Source organism: Lonchura striata, chromosome 1 (assembly GCF_050655825.1).
Source record: "Lonchura striata isolate lonStrDom1 chromosome 1, ASM5065582v1, whole genome shotgun sequence".
Classification (NCBI taxonomy): Eukaryota; Metazoa; Chordata; class Aves; order Passeriformes; family Estrildidae; genus Lonchura; species Lonchura striata.
In genome coordinates, this window is record NC_140703.1 from 47,464,224 (window position 1) to 47,479,884 (window position 15,661).

General features: G+C 35.9%; 1 long non-coding RNA gene across 1 annotated transcript in view; it reads left to right on the forward strand.

Annotated features, from left to right (window-relative positions):
- LOC146768654 (uncharacterized) overlaps positions 1-14,598 on the forward strand; it is a 31,708-nt gene extending 17,110 nt beyond the window's left edge. Inside the window, exon 2 of the long non-coding RNA XR_014954195.1 lies at positions 7,930-14,598. This is a non-coding gene — a long non-coding RNA (uncharacterized LOC146768654). The remainder of the gene's footprint in view (positions 1-7,929) is intronic.
- Positions 14,599-15,661: the final 1,063 nt, after the last annotated feature.

Genomic DNA, 15,661 nt, shown 5'->3' on the forward strand with positions numbered 1-15,661 from the left:
AGAGGAATTTGTGAGGACTGCATTCATGAAGTTATAGTGCAAGCTGAAAAGATGGTGAAGCAGAACAGGAACTGGGAAAGGAATAGTACAGATGGAACAAGTTCCAAGCCTCAAAATAACATGCTTTGTCATTACTTAGAGAGTGGAAATGCATTCAGGTGGGAAAGAAACAAAGAAAACTATGGAAACCAGGTGTAAAAAAGTGTAACAGCAATCAATTTCTACAAAGAATATGACTAAGTTCCTGTCTTACAGTAATAATTTAAATTCCTTATTAGCAGGTCATAATTTCTTTTATAGAATGTTTTCCTTTAAAAAAGGAAGAGTTCTTTTGTACTTCCTGCCCACCCATTTCCCCCCCCCCCCCCCCCCCGGGAAAAGATACTATAATAGGAAACTAGGATTGACGTGTTCTAAACATGTATATGTGAAAAGGAGTTATTGCAGTAATCATTGAAGTTACTGGTTACTCAAGGCAGTAGTTGTCCCATTGTGTCTCCTGCATGGCTGAGAACAGTCTTCATTTGCAGGAGCAGGCCCATGAGTTCCAGAGTTAACAATGAGTTTTGGAGGGAGGGAGAGAGGATGATGTGGGAATATGGACAGTCAAACCATAATTCTGCCCTACCATGAATCCCAGCAATGCTATACTGTCATGAATAATAAATACTCCATCTGAGTCCAGATTAAATGCAGTGGTTTGTCCCTGTCGGGCAAGAGAAAGGTACTGAGACAAAACATAGTCTAGGAAAGCAGAAAATCTTTATCTACTTGGACAAACTTCATGTCCAGCATACTCATATTAAAGATAAGTTTTACATTTAAAATGAGTAGTCTGTGACTAAAATTAAAGTCAAAAAGGAAAATTACAAAGGGGCTTGAAAACAGTGACTTGTGCCAAATGTGTCTTCGGATAAATAACTATTTTGATAATTTCTTTAAGTGGAGCATTTCAATGTCAGTGTGTTCCCTTTCAAAATGGAATGGAACATTTTGATTGCTCAATTTGAAATTATTTTCTTCTGTGGAATGTCCTTCACATTATATAAAAGAGCAGAATTAGATGTAATTTATCATCTTCTACCTAAATGCATTCTTTTTTATTACCAATAATTATTTAACGTACATCTGTGAAAGTCCAATAAAATTTTGAGTGCTTTTGAAATTTTACTGAGAAAAAAATGTGAACCCACTGAGTTTTATAAAAACAGGAAAGCTGTATTCTGTTTGTTTCAAATGTATAAAAAAAATGCTGTCATAATAATCCAGAGCATTTAATAACAGCCCTTATATTTTCCAGTTTTCAAGGAACACCATGGAGTCTAGTGAGTTCTCCAAGCTTCTGGTCTGAGAGCAAGAAACACCAGTTTTCAAGAACTACCCAGAAAATTAAAGACACTAAAATAAAAACACATCCTCAGGGAGCAAGAGCTCTGGCACAAAAACTATCCTGGGGCAATCAACTGCATAAATGTAGCTAAGTATGTGCCATCTGTGAAGGAATTTGTCCAGTGAAATCAGCAGCAGTTCTCTTACAAAACACGCAATTGCTTCAGGATGTGATTCTATGCAGGTAAATTCAGGATATCTAAAGCAGTTGCCAGCCTGTTATCTTGAAATGTCTGAAATAGTGGCTGCATTTTGTGTGGCAGCGTTTACTGCAGAAGCCATAACAACAGAGAAGCTTCTCGATGTTTGTTCCAGCGTTCAAGTGACTTGTTTACCCCTGAACAGATGGTCATTCAACCACAGCATACATCACCTGACACCTTTATTGCCCTAATAAGGATCGGGAAGAATCACTAACAGGTTTCTATCTTGTTAGCACAGTGGGATGTGCAGGCTACAGCATAATGCCGCTAAGTGCCAGAGGTATCAAACTAGATGGATCCACCAGGAGTGCAGCAAACTGATCTGCTTTGTTGTGCTGTCAGAGCCCTGGTCTCCACATTGGTACTGGATAAAAAAGGCTTTTATTTCTCTCCTAACAGGTTTACATATCTGCAGCATTTCCTGATTTTTCTTTGCTTTTACAGGGTTATATAATATATGTAGCTCAAACAGGGGCCACAAAAATTGTGGCAAAGGGTATTCCCAGCTTGAATGGGATTTGTTCTCTGAGTTACACTGAAAAGCAAGGATCGCAAGACTTGTGAAATGGGTATAGGTGTCATTCCAATGGCAACTGCCAGGGCCTTGGGAGAAGGGAACAATACTACTTTGTGTCACAGTGTGGGAGTGTACCATGGAGTATCTGTAGCTGTAGTTGGGAGGGAAGGGAGAAATATGCAGCCCCAAAATCAAGAGCAAAATCTGATGCTGAGGGATCGGCACCTACTGTGGTCATACCACTGCTCCTGGTGCACACAACACCAGAAGGAAAGTCGGGGTTCATAGTAGAGCCCTTCACACTCTGCCATTTGTTATTCCATCTACATAGTGTATTTCTTGGATCCGGAGCAAGTTTTGGGGCATCATGTTCAGCTTTTCAGAATGCATTAAATGCTGCAGTGCTTAGAATTGCTACAGCTGGCCCAAAGAAACAAAATGTTGGAATATCTGTGTGAGGATGCTTGGTCACCATTTTCACTTGTTTTACTTTAAAAAATTACTTTCTGTTGGTTTGCATTACCTGCTTGTGCAAAAGTAGACCTTTTCCTGTAGCATAGGCTGATGCACAGCAGAATTCCAAAACTAATAAAATTATTTGGCTTAATACATTTAATGGTTTTGTCCTCAAATGCAAAAAAGCAAAATGTTTTAGAAGAAAATGAAAGCAAATTTATCCATCTTGTAGCTACAAAAGATCTGACCAGAGCTACATAGACAATGTCTGCCTTGTGCTTGCCTTCTGTCTAAAGACATCCAGCAATTCCCACGACCATTTTCACATACTGCATTTCTAGCATCCATGTTTGTAGAAATGATGCAGCAAATACAAATTCATATGTAAGTTCTGGCAATGTATATGTATGAAACTCTCTAGATATTTATTTTTGGTTATTTATGGTTATTTACTGTAATTAAGTCCATTCAAAAGTAATTGGGTCAGACAAATGCTGGATGCTGTAGTTTACTGCTCAACTAAAAAGCAGGTACAGTACAACCTGTGGTGCTGTTTGCTTTCTTCTGTCATCTGGAAAATGTCTCAGCTCTAAAGGTACACCATTGAAGATATCTTTTGTCTGACACATCTGTCAAAATATAATTTGATTATTATTTCCCTTTTCACTCTTATTAAAGCAATAATCAAAATATAAGGAAAACAAATTATGGCAACTATTAAAGTAGGATTTCTCTCACAGGTAAAACCCACCCCAGAGGAATTCCAAGCACTGAAACTATGTTAAGATTACTGTATGCATCAAATGGGAGTATTTAATGCTTTTAGTAATAAAACTGCATTCCAGAAATAGTTATATAATTTATATATGAGGAACACCAGCATTATCACCAGCAGTGACCAGCAGCAGGAACACCAGCATTATCACCAGAAGTAGATTCTCCTAAAAAAAAGTTTTCCTAAAAAGATAAACATTTATCAAATCCATAAAACTTGACCTTAATACTGTCCTTTGATCCCACATTGCTGCTGCCACAGGAATGGTCTGGAGCCAGGGTACTAAGGCACAAACAGCAGCACACTTCAATTTGTGCACCAGTTTAGGGGATGCTAATCTGATGCTGACATCTCCTTGAATTTTGATGGCACTCTTTGGGTGGCATGACCCTAGGAAGCTTTCTGCATGTGTAAGATACTGAAAAAGGAAGAGCATTCTAAAATTTAATAACAGCAATGATATTTTCTAATTATTATTGCTGAAAAAAACAGAAATTAACATATTTCAGTTCCTACATATTGTGCTAAATCTTCATGACTGGCCCTTCTTAAAAAGAAAACATTTGTACTTTCCTCCATTTATTTGATTTTACTGAAGTGCATCCCGCATCTATGAGTTGCAAACAGCTATGCTTTTATTTGTGCAACTGCTAGTAAAATCACACTTCTGGGGCTTACTGACATCAGTACTTGATTTTCCATAAAATACACAGGGTTTTTATTTTTGCAGCATTGCTCAAAAGAGAAAATCTCTTCTCCAAGCCCTGTTAGCCCTATATGCATTAAAAATCTTCTACATGTATATAGACATGCACATTTTAAGATGTATTTCTTACTTTTCATTAATATAATTTATTGAAAGAATGTATATTCTACACAGAAAGGATCCTCAGATAAAAATATATTTTTGTAGTTACTCCCATCAAAGCAACATACCCACTGTTATGAAATATGTTGTCTTTGCAGAATACGTGCATGGGGCTGACGTATTGGACACAGGTTCTAAAGGAGATCTGTGTCTTTATGAAAAATTAGTTTTAGGCTATCTCAGATGAGCTGAGAAACCATGTTTAGATGACTGAATCAGATACCTAGGTGGTTTGTTAAGTGACATCAATGTCACTGATAATATTTGGATTTCCAGGTCACAAAGTATTTTCTAAACACCAGCAAGCAATTAACAATTGACAGAAATTTATTCAAGTGTCCAGTAGTAGTCAAACCTCCAAAATTCTTCACAAGGTTGAGGATACTGATGCATGGGCCTTATGGCAGGTCTGAGCAAGAGAGAAGACAAGGATAATAAAACCAGTGTCTTCTTTCTACCAGTTGCCAATTTGATAAATATCTCTTGGAGCTGGTGTTAGGTGTCAGGCAAAGCATCTGAAGTGGGCAAAAAGTAAAACATCATATAAATAAAAATGAAACTCTCAGTAACTGACAAAAAATGCCTGCAGTGCAATACTTTCCAGTCATAACTGATTCTCTTAGTAGAGAAAGGAAATATACTGAAAGACTTTTAGCCCTTTACCTTGCCACAGAAAATAAAAATGGCTTCATTCATGATAGAAAAACACTGGCATATGAAATATAAATTTCCTCTCAAAAAAGTATAATTTTAATGCAAAAGAAAGGCAGAAAGCAGCTGTAGGATTGTTTAGCATTCCACACTGACTTGCCCACTTCAGAATGTCTGTTCCAAGTGAATATTTAGTAGTGCAGCTGGCATTGTTACTGATTGAAGAACTCCACTCATCACATTGAGCATCTTACTATCCTGGAAAAATCTCTCACAGCTTCCTACTCAAATTATCCATCATCTGAGCTAAAATTTCTTATTTATTTACTTTTTTTCCTCTTTTGTTTTTTTTTTTCTTTTGTTTTCCTTCCCTCTCTTGTTCTCCTCCAATCCTGTTGCCTTCCTCCCTCTAATTTTCTTCTCCCTCTACTTTAACTTCCCCCTCCATGACCTTCTCACCCTTCCCTTTACTCTCCCTCACTTTTATTTTTCAAAATGTCTGAATATTTACTTTCCAAATAACAAAAGAAGAATAAAAAGAAACAGCTATGGAAAACAGACTTAATTAAATTATAACCATAAATTTGTAGAAAACTTTCTAAGAGAAACCACATGCAATGGTTTAGGGGCTAAGATGTAATTATTGTGTGCAAACAACCTCATCATTAGATCAGATTCTGAAGTAGTAGCTACAGCAACATGGACTTCAACAAAATGTGGTAATTTTTATGCATTTGAAAATAAGGTGTTTTGCTTATCACTGAGGTGATGATGGTGATGGAAGCAGAACAGGATATATAAATCTAGAAGATGCAGCAAAGTCTGAATTTTCAGAATATTAAATAATTCTCAAAAATACTACATTCCAAAGGGCATAAGAGAAAAATATTTGTTAAATCTGTATCAGAATGTTTTTTTTCATGCTCAGTTAGTTGTGCATCATACTCTACTTGTTCTGCTGTGTTTACATCCCAAAGAGTTCCATAATGCTGCTCTCTTTTTAGCCCAAATCACTCTGGTAATATCATTTGTATTTACATTGAGTCATAAAAATAAGCAACTAAATTAAACTATCAGGAACAGCCCTATCAGCAGATACATGTCCTGTAAAGGTAAAATATGCATGTAGTTCAGCATCCTGCACTTTAACCTTTTAATTTCAGATAATCTCAATTTAAATAGTTTTTGTACATCAATATTCCTGTCTCTTAGCAGATTCAGTAATAAGTCTTATATCATTAGAAATGTCATGTATTGATTCCTTCATGAAACAGAGACCCATATTAAACAATAATTTCCATAGTAAACACACATGACACACTCTAGGAATAGAAAAAAAAAAAATCATGCTGATTCCCTTTTCCTTTATTTTTGTCCTTTTCTTTTTGTTAAACAGAGTATTCTTTGTTAGCTGTATGCTCACCCCTCTTGCTTCATTTTGGAAGTCTCAATGCCTTAAGCCATTTTTATTTTAATTTAAGTGTGGAAATAATAAAAGGACCAAAATGCAGCCTGTTTCTAAGCTCTTATAGCTGCTGAATATAATCCAGAGGCAACCTAAAGCCAAGTATTTGGCAACTCAGCAAAAATACCTCCTTTTTTTGCATGATAATATATTATTTTTGTACAGTACATTTTACTTCAATATTATTATTTCATAAGTTATAATAATATATTAACCAGGTAAATATAGAAAAATGCAACTTTAATGAATCCAAATCCCACTTATAAACATTAGCTAGTATATTTTATTTGAATGTCAAACAAGCAAATACTACTTTTACAAATGAGAGGTGGCAAAAGCAATATCTTCCCCAGAGAAATCAGCAAAATACTTCTATGTCATCACCTACACTTCAGATGCAATTGCTAAAATCCAGATTCTTTACAAGGGACTTGAGGTACTTGCTGTGTCCAGCTCCTTGGACAGTGTTGCATTTTATTCTTTACAATAGTGCAGTAACAGTCACAATAAAGCTTTGATTTTAGGAATGTTTCTGGCAGCTACCTTTCAAAAGCTCTTAATTATTATTAAACCTTCTCAATCTTAATGTAGAAAAGATGCATTTATCAACAGTCTACCCATCTTCTTAGATAATAGTCTTTTGTGAAGTGGAATCATGGAACGTAAAAAGCAAGATCAATTGCTATTTTGGCATGAATTATTTTAAGTAGATCCTACTTTTCCTAAGTCTGCGGGCTGTACTTTCATTTCTACAGGAACAATTTCATTTTAGTGGTAACTGTCTAATCAATGCAAATTCCAAATTTAAAAGACGGTTAGACTCTACTAAATAATCAGAATGGAAATACAAAGAAAAATAAGTGTGTAGCCTTCATGGATGCCTTTTCAGTTTGTTTACTTTTCCTGTTGCTTAATTTTGAAGGTGAGGAGGTGTGTCTTTTCTGGAAGCTTCAGTATATGAATCATCTTCATTAGATAATTATATTTTGTACTGTGGTATGAAAAATAGGACTTCCTTTCAGACAAAAGTAGAATATTAGTTACATCTTTTCTCTGAATTACACAGCTATGTGCTTTTGAAAACAGAAATCTAATGTAAAACCTATTCATTATGTGAGTAGATCTGTGCTTTAATTGCTATAACAATACCAAATGCTGCACTTGCTTAGAGGCAGAAGATTCTGTGGAGGAAAGTATATTTTGCTTCAGGATGATTCTGGAATGTAAACAATTTAAATTCTTTACTTTTTTTGTATTTCTGTTTTCTAATCTTATGTTTTGTTTTTCATTTCTACCATGTTTGTCTGTGTACTTTCCGTAGTCATCTTGAAATATCAACAGTGTAAAAAAAAGAAATAATTTTTTTTATCCACACTTAGGAGAAATGTCCATTGCATTTTGTGAAGTTATTTCATACAGTAGTTTGAATCTAGAGAGTAGAATAATAAAACACAGATTATTGTGTTTTATTATTTACAAAGTTTGTTTTTTAGTAGCTAATGAACTCAATAAATCACAGCCCTTCCCCATAATCTCAGAACCCAGGCAGTATTGCTGCCACTGACAACACACTTGGGGAGAAAATAGTGCTGGTTATTCTCCTAGGTACTCAGCACCCACAGGCTGTGACCTCCCTGGAGAATGGCAGTAGCCTCATTTGGCCAGTCCAGTATGATCCTGGCGCAGGATGCGCAGCAAAGGTGACCCTGAGGATGCTCAGGAACAGAAATGGCTGCAGCACAGGTAGGTGCTGGGTTGGCCGGATGGCTCCAGAGGACAAAGTGGCACTGAAGAGGATAATTCTGTCCAGGAAAACCACTACCCTGTTGGTGTGCTCAGGCAGGGCAGGGACAGGGAGGTGCTGAGAGCTTCTGGAGCATGCTTTGCTCCAGATTCTGGAACATTGTAGAGGACAAAGCTTCTCTGGGGACAGAAATCCAGACTAGCTTGAGCATGCTGCAGCACAGCTGTCAGTGAGTGGCAGTGTGCACTGGGGGGAGGGCAGAATACAGCTTTCAACCCACCAGTACATGCCAGGGATACTGAAATACCTGCTGATCCAGCAACTGGAAATCTTGACCATTTAACCCATTGTGGGGGTCAGAAGTGAACTCTCAGCAGCATTTTCTTCTCTCAGAGCACTTCTTTCCCTCCATAGCAATAAAAGTAGGAATAAGACATCCAGAAGGGGTTGTGGATGTGGAAGGAGTAGTATAAATTCAGCCCACATTCTTCCAGAGACCAGGCCATAATTCTGACTGGCTCATACATCTTCTTTTGTTTGTTGGTTTTTATTCTCCAGCAGCTCTGTGGTGACAGTTCAATTCCTCCAGGAAGATCAAGGTACACTCAGTGTCACTGCACAGCAACATGACTCACAGGAGCTCGACCATATTTTGGCTTGCTGCCTGTCCTCACCTGGTGCCTGCAAAATCTCTCAGCCATATCTCACTGGCATAACCTTCCCCTGCTGCATGCCATCAGTCCCAGCCCTGAACATGGAGAGAACCCAAGGAGCACAGCTGGAATGCAAGAGCCCATAGCATCCACGGGCCTGGAGGTACACAGGTGTGAATGGTCCTCCTGTGTGTTGGCATGGATGGCCAGGGCAGTAGGGAGAGGTACAGGCAGGGTGAGCAGTGTTAGAGTGCAGGCTTTGCTGACAGGGCTGCTTCAGTGTTGGGTTTGGAGCAAAGAGAGGAAAAAAATGGCCAAACAAGTGATATGATGCCCTGGAAGATGCCCAGAGAAGCCGCCAATACTCAGTCCCTGGCAGTGTTCAGGTGAGGTTGGATGGAGCTTTGAGCTTCCTGGTCTGATAGAAGGTGTCCCTACCCATGGCAGACAGATTGAAACTACTGATCTTTAAGGTCCCTTCCAATACAAGCCATGATTCTGTGATTCTAAATAGGAATAAAGTAGCCTGTACTGAAATTCTGTCTGCTGTGGATAGATTGCTATAGGTACTTATGGTAACTGATATACATCTGCATTTGAGGTCATGTACTAATGAAATGTAGCAATAATCTACCTGGTTACGTTCAGATCCTTTTACTGGTGGTTGCCTGCACTGAATAGAATGTGCTAAAATTGTAAACTAGAACTCTTTGATACATAGAAAAATTCACGGTTACACTGTAAACTTATTTTTCCAGAATAATTTCTTTCATAATAGTATTTATCTTCAGGAAAAAAAAATCATGCACAAACAGCAGTTTTCCAATTAAATGACAGGTTAAAAAATAACTTGTTCTCTGTTACATTAGTACACTGAAAACTGAAGAAAAGAGTAGAACTCAAGAGTTCTAAAATATGAGTGCATATTTTAGAAATATAACTGCTATGTAAGAAAAAAAATGAGTCACAGTTTTCTTCACTTAAAAGATTAGTAAATTTTTTTACAAATGAAGAAAGCAAAAGGTCTGTTGAAAACTGCAATCTCTCTTAATTGCCAGAAAAAAAAAAAAAAACCAAAAAAAAAAACCAACCCAACAGATTGCAACAATTTCTAGAATCTGACAGGACTCTTTTAGTCTTAGTTCTGTTACAGGCTACTGTCAGAGACAGACAGCTGAAATAAGTGGAGTCTAATTGGAAAAGATAGATAGGCACCTCCAAAGGCAATTAGAACATCCTAAAACTGACCTCTAAATTTGATGACTCATTCTCAAAGTGCTTCGTTTGACCATAAATAAAAGCACGGACAAATAACTTGGGTTTAGGAACCTGAGACATTTCAGATCAACAATATTAATCATACCCTTATATTGATACCATATGTGAAGTTTAGAATCTTAAAAAGAGAAAAACACATATAATCTTAAGTGAGACACTTAGCTAATAAAATGCTTTTGTTTATTTAGCACTTGGAGTAGGTTAACTTTGACCTAAGAAATTTTTATCTACTTACTTTCTACTCAAAATTTAAAGTATGTCATCTAATTCTCCTAGGGAAGAAAAAAAAATCTTTGAGCAGAAAAAAATTTATAGACTTCACACATACACAGGCATTCAGATGTATATCTTAATTTCAAATGTTGCTTCCTCAATAGCCAGGGGAGGAAAGGATTTTGTTTGCACAAAAAGTCAAGTCTTTAGATCTGCTGTGCTTGCTCTGTACAGATAATCACTGTAAACAGCCAGCAGAGAATATTCCCTGTGCAAAACCCTGAACTAGCATAGAGATACCATAATCTCTGCATTTCTTTCCAAACACTCTTAAACCTCAAAGATACTGGAATGAAATAACAAAGAAAAATTATTTTAAATCCCCAGATTTTCAGATACCAGATCAATAACTTCAACTGCATGAGCAGAGCAGGATTAACAATATTGTTTAATTTTAATTTAGATTAGGAATCTGCAACCACTGGCATCCTGATCTGATACCTAGATTTGAAAACCATAGTAGGTACCTATCATTCATCTTTCTGTCCCAGGTTTAACATCCTAAAATTGTGAACTAAATAGAATTAATCAGAAAATTAGGAAAGAAAATTTGTACTGGGCCAATGTTATTCTGCTGTGTTCTGTTCTGTTTATTGAAATACCACTATCCTCATTATAATATTCTTATGAAATTTATAAATCAATACTTACCATTAAAACAACCAAAATAACTAAAATATAATGTTTGATTTCAAAATGTTTTATGTAAAACTTCTCGTTGTCCAAATGTTCATCCATTTTTAACCTTACTGGCTTTAATTCAATTCCAAATCAAGATTATCCATTCCATTTAAATTTTTGCCTAAAGACTTATGCTGACTCGTTAGTATTCTGTTCGGTTGAGTGTTTCTTGCTGTGGGAGGGGTATGTTGTTTTGGTTTGGTTTTATTTCCTGCTATTTCATTCTTTTTATTTCAGTGATCTTCATTCAGGTGAAAAATAGCAAAAAAAATCAATAATAATTTCTTTCAATAATACCAGTGACATCTTGCAAAAACACTCTAAAAAAAGCAATTAGTGAGACAATTTTCATTTCACCGTATTTTAACATAATTTTTTTCTAAAATTTTTATTCTATTGGCACAAACGTTTCTTTTTGGTTACTGTTTCAGACTTTATTTTTTCTTTTAAGAAAATTGTCCACTTAAAATTACTACTTTCTACTCTTAAATTCAATTCCTAACCTACAGCCAAGTTCTGTCATTGAAATATTTAACTGGATAAGTTAATGACAGGAATGTATCCCTGTCCTGATTTCTTTTGAGACAGAGTTGTTTTTCTTATTAGTAGCTGGTACAGTGCTGTGTTTTGGATTTAGGATGAGGATGTTGATGGCACACTGATATTATGGTTGCTGCTGAGCAGTGGTCAAGGACTCATCAGTTTCTCATAGTGTCCTACCAGCAAGGAGTCTGGAGGGCACAAGATGTTGGTAGACAGGAAATTAGTTGAAGTCTCACAGATTTTTGGCCATATTTCAGGTGTTCTCTTAGGTGCTTGACTGAATTGAATTTGTGCTTTTGTACTTCTGTGTACTGTATTTGAAGGAGGACTTGCAGGAGCATGAGGAGGAATTCTCACAAAGAAGAAAAATTAATATATGGAGTTTCAGATGGATAGACCTCATTTCAGAGGTTATCTCTTCTCCTGAAAAATTTATTAGACAAGAGTAATGCCCTGATGACAAAATAGTGTTCATTGTTGCTGGTTCTTTCTGCAGCATTATGGCACTAGAAGTACTTATTTCATTTCAGAAGCAGCTGCAGAGCCAAAAGGAAAAAAAACAAAACCACCAAAAACAACAAGAAGCAAAATCTCTATATGTTGGATCTATCAGAAGAGGTAGCTACTACCAAGATCCCTGCAGATGATCCCATTAGACCTATGCATACAGAAAGAGTTAAATAACTTACTGTATGTCTTAATCTCATTTTTAGCCCTGTAGACCTCACCCACTGACCCTTTTCTTTTGAAAGTGAAGGCACTATCACTGCTCTACCTGTAATTCATCTGCTCAGTGGGCAATTAGTTTTGCACTCACAAATGCATTGGGATTACATTGAGGGGATACACTGAGGGTCAAGTCCTGCTTGAAAAACTGAATTTCCTTTATGAAAGTCACTCAGCTGATCAAGGGAAGCCAGTTGATCTAATTTATTTTGGATTTCAGTAAAGCTTTTTATAATATCTCTCACAGTCTTTCTTATGGACAAAATGTCCAGCAGACAGCTGAATAAACACATATATGATGGGTGAGCCACTGTCTCACAGGTCAGGCACAAAGGACTACAGTAAATTGTTAAATCAGGCTGGTGACCAGCACCACTGGGGTCCTGTAGGGCTCCATTTTAGGGCTAGTTCTCTTTAATGTCTTCATAAATGGCTTGGATGCAGTACTTGAAGGCATGCTAATTAAGCTTTCTAATTACACTAAATTGGGAGGAGTTGTGGGCCCCTTTCAGCTGTAGGCCCCATCACTGAGGCCCTGCAGAGAGATCTTGACAAATTAAAGGGCTGGGCAACCATGAGCAAGATGAAGTTTAACAAGCGCTGGTTTCTGGTTCTATGATCATGGTTACGAGCGTTCTGTCCTCATCCATGCCAATGTATCTGTATTGAAATAGCAGAGAACTTGTTATTCCGGAGATAAATACCTTTTAAGTTATGTATATGTTAATATACTGGGTCTCAGTTGGTCCACAAGTCCTCTAAATACTTCAGTAGAGTTATTTTAAATGTTTAGTTCTATTCTATTTTCCTTATTAATAAACATTTCAGGGAGCTGTCCTTCATCCTGTAAAATAAAATCAGAAAATAATGTGATATCCAAAAGCTGTCAGCTGTTTATCTACATAGTTTTCTAGTGCATTTTGAGTCATAAACTAAGCAAGTACCTATTCAGAATTTCTATATGGGAAAACAGGGACAATATATGATATTTTTATATTAGGTCTACACCAGAAAGAATCTTTTTGCAACCAAGAGCAACAGAATGTATAAATATTCTAATTAGAGATCTAAGTTTAGGATAGCTATCTTGACAGTACAGATGTGTGACTGAGTCATTTTAAACTCTAAGTGTTCATTGCTGTTAAATCTATATACTCATTCCCACTTTCATAACTAATCAAGTTGACATTTCACGTTTGAGACATGCAGATTTGAAATCTGTCTGCTGACACCTTTAAAAGTGTAATAGTTGTATGATTAAACATTTCAGGGGGATAAAAAATATTCATGCTCTATGCCATGTTATCAGAACTTAAATGAGTGATCACTTGAAAATCACAGTAGGATTGTGGAGTTAAAATTCAGGGTTTCATTAACATCTGCATACAGAATTGAAGTAAATAATACAAATTAAAATCTTAAAATAAAGTTTCTTAGATAAGAAAGTAATTCAGATATAATAAAACACCACAATAATTTGCTTTCATTCCCACTGACCTAGCATACAATATCATAATGGCATAGAATAACACCTAGTTAAAAAGTGTGATAGACCTTTTGTGTTAGATACAGTTTTGAATCTTGAAAATATCTATATAATCTGTTTATCCAGGGCATCACTATTTTTGTTCTTTTACATTTTAATTAAGAAAACAGAGGGGATCCTGACTACTATAAGACTTATTCCATCTAAAAATCACAGTACTAGATATTTTTCAAGTCAAAAGTGATCTCGTTAAAAGTTCTATGTCTTGGATATGAACAGAAAAATCTTACCATGACTGACTTACCTAAAAAATCTGATGATAAATTTTCTTGATTCATAGATAAGAAACATTGATGCTTTTCATTCTAGGTTTTATTCTGAAATGGAATTAAAGGAATTAGTCCCTTAACTTGGTAATGGTTCACTGAGATGACTGTCCACCAAAGTACAGGTACAGTATCCGACTGCTGGTTCTGGTGCTGTTAAATTCTAGCTCCAAGTGGATGATTCTGAGTTTAAGGTTGTAAATTTAATGTTTTTTCACAGGAGAATATGCAGGTAGAGTAGGCATAAATGAATATAAACACTCATCTTGTTTTAAGAACTGTAAACAGCTTTCAATTTCAACAAATAATACAAGTGTTAATATATAAAAGCTAAATTATTTTATATTGGCAAATTAACAAGACCCCTCATAAATCTCTGATTTGAATTTTGAAAAATTATAATTTTTGATTATGTTATATTGTATCTATACTATATTAAATTTAGGTTAGACCTTCCTTCTGCTTTCCTTCATTCATCTATTGTTCAAACCAGAAAGATGATGTGACTGGTGTATTTTTTTCAAACATCCTGTGTATGCAAGAAATAAAAAATTTCAAAAAACATACTAGGAAACTCCTTGCATTAAATTTGCTTTTTTATTTTTGGTTTTTTTGGGGTGGTTTTTTGTTTGTTTGTTTGTTTTTACAAATTTTTAGTGTTGCAAATACACATCATCTATTACATGGTCTGGGACATGTTCTATCTGCCTGGTTCATCATACCCTGTGTTGTATAGGTAAATTAAGTCAACCAAACTACATACAGGAATATACATGTGATACGTACAGTCTTATATTCCATAAATTCTGCACCTAAAATGGGACAAAAATCTCATACAATATCTGTGACTTTTGAAGGGAAGCACTTCTACAAACACAGTCTTCCCAGGTGATTCATATTATTTATTCAGTTTTTTAATTATATTCCTCTTACACGCAAAGGACAGTTCCTTATTCCTCCCACAACATTCTCTTTTGTACACAACTCAATCCTTAGACTTTTATGGTCTAAAATTGAACACCAAATTATCAAAATAGGGAATTTAATTCCTATGATGGATTTAGTCCTCCATGTATTGCATACAGAATTCATCTTTGTCTCATCTTCCCCTTTCACTAATGCCACCTAAGAACACCCTCATGCCATCCATTTCCACAAACAGCTCTTGTAGCCTGTGAAATAGCCTGGCAGAAAATATACAAGGTGGCAATCACAGAGATAGCAGAACTGCCAAACAAGGTACAAAAAAATAAATTGTTTTGAACTCTTCTTCTCTGGAGGGTTCTGTTAAATATGGGAATTAGATAGCAAAAGGATAACATAAAATGGTAATATAATTTTGGGTAAGAGTTGACTCTAGGACAAATTCTGAACAGTATATGTGTTAAACTGAATGCCTCCACTTGTACACACATACACCCACATTCCCACGCACTGACACTTATGAAAGTTACTGACATGTATTCCTATATCATCATCTAAGATGTACCCTTTTTTTTGTGTATGCTAATGTGGGTAATACATAAAGGTGCACTTTTAAGAATTTTGAAGAATCTTTTAAATCATCGTATTTTAAAGAATCCGTGTTTATTTTTTCCTTTCTAAGTCTCTGCATCATGAATATGCT